At 33.3% G+C, this 6,000-nt stretch overlaps 1 pseudogene; it reads right to left on the bottom strand.

Annotated features, from left to right (window-relative positions):
* Positions 1-2,028: 2,028 nt before the first annotated feature.
* LOC146916368 (ASI1-immunoprecipitated protein 3-like) lies at positions 2,029-4,305 on the bottom strand (annotated as a pseudogene).
* Positions 4,306-6,000: the final 1,695 nt, after the last annotated feature.

Consider the following 6,000-nt stretch of genomic DNA (forward strand, 5'->3'; position numbering starts at 1 on the left):
CCTTTGACCCTTGCCGCACGGTGGGCGCCAATTGTTGCGAATTCGATGAGAAAACACACCAATAACAAACTTGATGTGTGGAGCAAGGGATAATCAAGCAACCAAAACAAAGTGTATGGAAGTTATAATCACAAACAAAAGTAGAAAATAGCAGGAGAAAAGAAGAGAGAACACAAAAGAATTTGTTGATCCAGTTCGGTTCAAATTGACCTAGTCTGGGGGAGAGAGCAGCCCTCCGTTCCACTATATGATGAGTAACGTTACAAAAGAGATTTCAATGGGTTACAAGAATAAGTCTCCCGCCTAATTCTACCCAAATCTCAGCCTCTTCCCGTAACCAAGAGACTCAATCCTAATAGTGTTTCCCAAGGTGAATCAACCCTCAAACCCTAGTGTTTGTTCCAAAGAGACAAACTTTATACAAACCCTAGTTTTGTTGTTGCCTTTCTAAACCCTTGTTTCAGCCCCCTCTATCTCAAAGTTTACACTGATACAATGCTTATATTTATAGTAAAAGTAACTCCCATAAAATTGTACCAAATCTGACCCAAAAATACGTTTCTGAAAAATAACAGCACGCAAAATCGGGCGCGGATTTTTCCAGCACCAACAGCTTCCAACATGCATCCAAAATCGGGCCCCGATTTTGCAAATCGGGCACCGATTTTCCCAGTTCCAGCAAACATGAATTTTGGCCTTCAAACTCCAATTTAGAGTCACTTTCACAATACTTTTAATTGAATAAAATCGATGAAAACTTCGTGCGTACATGAATTAATGTCTTTATTTTTGCAGGTACGAATATAAACTAGTCCAAACGATCGTGGAAAGAGTAAAGAGCCAAATTTAATGATGTCAAATTTAATATTCAAGTATAACTTTTTTTTTTTTCCAAGCTAGTCTTTAAAGTGTATGAAAATAATATACATTCCTTGAATTATACGAAGCTGTAATGTGCATGTTCAGATAGTAGTATGAAGTTGTTTTCAACACGTTCCACGTTCCTTGAAGTTTTGACTGCACCTATATTTTGTGTGAATGAAAACTAAGGGTGTGTTTGGGAAGAGGATTTAGGAGGGGAGGGCTCACTTTTATTTTTTAAATTACGAACAATGTAAAATGTCTTTTTAAGATAAATTAAGTGTTTTTGAAGTATTATATGATCATTTATCATGTTGTTACTTCAATTTTAAAAAAATCATTTTATAATGTCTTTAAATTAAAAAAGGAATGTAAGCCCTCCCCTCCTAAACCCTCTTCCCAAACACACTCTAAGATAAACACGATAATTATATCGCCATATGAAACTTTAACAAAACAGTATCTTGTATTTTATAGACAATTTTTATAGACATTTATTAGTTCGTAAATGTGTATGTTGTTAACTTAAAATATGTTGAAAATGATAAAGGTCGAACCAATTGTATTGACTGAACAAAATATTTATTAGAAGATATTAAATTAGAAATTAATAGCAGACAATTTACAGGAAAAAGCATCATGTGAGCAGAGAACTTGAAAGTTGTAAATGCAAAAAAAAAAAAAAAAAAAAAATATTAGAAATATGGCATTCATTAGATACCTTTAATTCAGTAGGTGTCATATTCAATATTTTTGAAGGTTCTAGCTCTCCATTTAACAAACGGCGTAACAGAAATGAATTGTTCTGTAAAACAAGGTCAAAAAAAATATATAAGCAACCCATCACAACTTGCAAATTTTTTGTCTTGGTAAAAATATGTTAACTAAGAACGATCAGCAAGGCTAGAAGAACGAGCCCCTCCAAACCTTAATTCTATTCTAATATGACAACATTGGATAACATCGTAGATGATGCAGATCGAGGCAAAAAAAAACTATAGCACATATTTTACAACACAAACAAGCACAACTGTATTTAAGAAACTATAGCACATATTCACATATATAAAATATGAAATAACACCTACTGTAAATAATAATAAATCAGTAATTCTTCACTACATGACATATGGTTATATATAACCCAGTTGAGATGGCCCCATTTTATTAGACATTAATCTCCTGATAATCATTTTTTAATAAGTATTATAATTAAAAATATCTATTCACTATAACAAAAATCAACACTAAAAAACATTTACAATCCTTATGGAAAAAGTAACATCCAACCTTGAGATTAAATACCAACTGTCGTAGCTTTTGTTTGCACTTCTGATAATCTGATGAAAATGTATCGTATAAAGCTTTCTCCAGAGAAACTACAACTGGGACAGCAACATCCGGCCAGACAAAAGACTTGGAGTTCTGTAGATTGAAAAAGGTATATGATGAATTTGTTATAAGTTATAAACCTCAAGAAAAAGGGAAAACAACGAAAAGATTATGACAAAATAAATAAATCCAAGCAAGAAATCATAATCACAAATGGGTACTTCAAGAAGTACCTTCGGAACTTTGTCTTTAGATTCATTTAGTATTCCTAAACTTTTGTTAATGCCTTCATTGTTGATAGCATCAGAACGGTCACCACATTTGTCTTTCTTCATGTTTCTCTCATCGGTATCAAACAAGTATTGAACATTTTGAAGCAACATCGACAAACCCTTGTCACGATGGGTATCTCCTGTTAGCGCTTTAAAATTCACTAATATGTGATGGTGCTCAGAGGAATCAGTTGCAGAACTCCCTGGTTTTACAGGTTTCAGAGAATGGAGACTATTTCGAGATGTTTCATCCTCCCTTAAAACACCATTCTTTAAGTTTCTTCTATCTTGAATCAGTTCTTCCTGATCAACAACAATTTCATCGGTCTCAATGTCAGGTAGTTCACCCAAACGTTGACGAGTTTTCTGAACAAGCTCGTCAATTTCTTGTTGATTATCGTCCTGATAGTCCTTATCAATTAGTTTCGATAATTTCAATTCATTTGTGTCATACACTTTCTGCACAATAAAACCGGGATGTTGCTTACGATCTGGAAGTTGTTTATGTATGGGAACAAAATGCACCACACATTTATGCATAACAGATTCAGCAGGAACTTCATCTTGGTTGAAACCATAAAACAACTCTCTGTTGTCAATCGATTTCCAGCTACCACCTCCCTTTTTTCCGCTTCATCTGGACGATTAAACCACTGCCCTGTGATCATCAAGCTTCCATTTTGGGATTGTGTTATGTCCTGACAAAAAAAACATCTCTGGAAATCAGAAAATAGAAAAGAGAAGGGGGTTACAAAACCTATCATTATAAGTTTATAACATCAATGCCGATCAATGTGATTCACAACATATGTTGCATTGTATAACAACTCGAAAATTTGGAAACCTTGTTATCAAAAGCCAAAAAATGAGCACTAATCACAACAATTAATCTTGTGTGATTTTTAATTAACCTTGTTAAAAACCAGCGGAGAGAACAAAAAACTAAAGTTGACTGCCACCAACACATAAACAGAACAACATCACAACAAAAAAACACCCAAGGACACCGAAAGCCAAAATAACCGGACTGCTAAACTGAAAATAACAAGAAGGCATCAGCACAACACCAAACAAATAGATGCAAAACAAAACCTAAAAAAATACAGACAGGAGAAGAAGTCCGCCGCAGCTGCACGTTGCCCATCTGCCTGATCTCATCCACAATACCATCCCATTAATATATCAACCTCGGGTGAATTCTTGAAAATCTTCTCATTATAATTGATTATCACACTTCCACGACAACACCTTTATACACTAACAATATATCAACACTATAAACTTTACAAAAATTAAATACATAGAATTGTGAAATTTAAAAGTCATGTACAAATTATCAACAAAGGGAATTTATCACTTCTACTCCATATACATTTCTAGTATATAATTTATTCTGAAAAAGGCACGTAAATATAGTATTAGTAGTAGATTTAACAAGGAATTGACCTTGATAATTGCAACATACGGCTTTTGATAATTGCAGAAAGAGTAGGTAACAATAAGTTGTAGAATCACTTCAAACAAAAGGGAAAAAAAAGGGAAAAAAAGAGGAGGAGATGATTGATTAATATTCATATACGAGTGTGTATTGGTCTCCAAGGAGATCGAAGGACTGAAAATGCATTTTTATGTCTCTTCCTTTTCTGGAAACCCTAACTGGTTCACCAATGGGTTTAGCTTCTTCACCCAGAGATTCTTCCTCATCTTCGTCACTAGTCTGTTCCACTTCTTCCTCCTTCTCCTCCTCATCACTTGACTTCATCTTTTCTTCTTCTATTTACCTGTGAGTTTGGTTATAATGGATTGGTTTTTGGAATAATAACGTTGTCAGATTAAGAGGTCTGACGGAGAAAATGGAATTGGAATGGCCAGACACACGGTATTGTATTTATTATTATTTAGAGTTGATTTGTTAGAGTTGATTGTTATATTTATTATTTTATTATATTTTTCTCTTTTTGCGGTGCTAGAAAGAAAAACTTTTGTTATCTGAAGCATCCAAATTCGATAAGTTTACTTCTCCCTAATTTATTTTGGTTTAAAGCTGTATTAAATTGATGGATACTTTATTTCGTGTTGTTTATTACTTGCTGTAAAAAATTATTAATCAGTGTTGATGGGTAGGAAACTTTTGTACTCCTCATGTTAGAGTTTAATTCTTTTTGGTTAATTTGTCCTTCTCATGCTGTACTTCGATTAGAATACCTATTATATTCCATTCTTTATAAGATATATCCTCTTTCCGTGTGCAAAGAAACATATTGGAAATGATCTTACTATGTGGTAAGTTTTCCTGTTTTAGACTTATACATATTGTGCCAAGATTTGCGATCAACAACACTGTAAATGAAAATAAATGGTTTGAATCACCTAGGATCGCTTGTGGATTTTCTATCTAGGATGGTTGGCCGCCCTTGATTCTGTTGTCATTGGTTTCCATTAGTTCTTTTACTCAATATCAACATTCTAGTTCTATTTGCAGATAACATTTTTGATATATATTTTAGTTCCAATGGTTGTTGGAATGGTTCTATTAGGTAGGTGAATCTGTAATGTATGAGTGATTTTGTTTTCATTTGAGTTTCTGCAATCTATGTGTAGAAAATAGGATAAAAATTGAAAAACATGTATGTTGCTGGATGTATTTTGAGTTTCTTTTACTGTTTATTCTTCTTCTTTTTTTATTCTTTTTCTTTGGTAACTTGCAATTTGTGTTTGTCTCATGGATTGAAATCCTCTTATAATGCTATAATGTTCAAAACTCTTTGTTGATTTGATTCCATTATGCCAGGTCACAGTATTAATATTTGTTCTACATGATCAAAACAAACCTTCCTCTGAGTCCTATTAGGCCTTGTAATATGACATAATCCTGATAGAATATAATTAATCAATGGTTGACTCATACAACCTATTCCAAGGCATTCAAAAGTACAGTTTGGGACCAGGAGGACTAATTTAAGGTCATTATAGGATGTCTTTAATTTCACATTTAGATCCCAAAAACAGTTATTTCTAGGAAAGCAAATTCATTACTTCGGGATGGTAGTATTTTGGCTCAGTGTACTTGGTTTTAGTTGGCATTTTGCATATATGGCATGCTGTTTTTTCTGCTTTTGTGGGTGATATTTGGTCCTTCATGCTAGTTGATTTCTAGTTGAATTTCTGTTTTTTAACAACTAGCTGATGTCGTTGAATGTTAAAGCATATGTTAGGTTTTTTTTAAGTAATTCTCATTTCTCGGATGGATTTTCAAGTGTTTGTTTCCACTATTAATTCTGGCATTATTTTACAACTTGTTTTGATGATTAATTCCAAGCATTATGTGAAGGTTGTCTTTATGTTCAAGCTTTTGCATCTTTAGCATGGACGGATTTTGTCTTGTGGCATATCACTTTACCCTCCATATTTAGTGCTTTCGTATCCATGAAAAAATTGTTCATTTTGCTTTGATCCAAGGACATTGTTCATCATTACATTATAGTTTCTAAAATCTATTGACATGCTCACTTATATCCAGGTTGCTACATGCAAT

Source organism: Medicago sativa, chromosome 6, assembly GCF_051527215.1.
Source record: "Medicago sativa cultivar Bolivia chromosome 6, Bolivia_mono, whole genome shotgun sequence".
In the NCBI taxonomy this organism is placed as follows: Eukaryota; Viridiplantae; Streptophyta; class Magnoliopsida; order Fabales; family Fabaceae; genus Medicago; species Medicago sativa.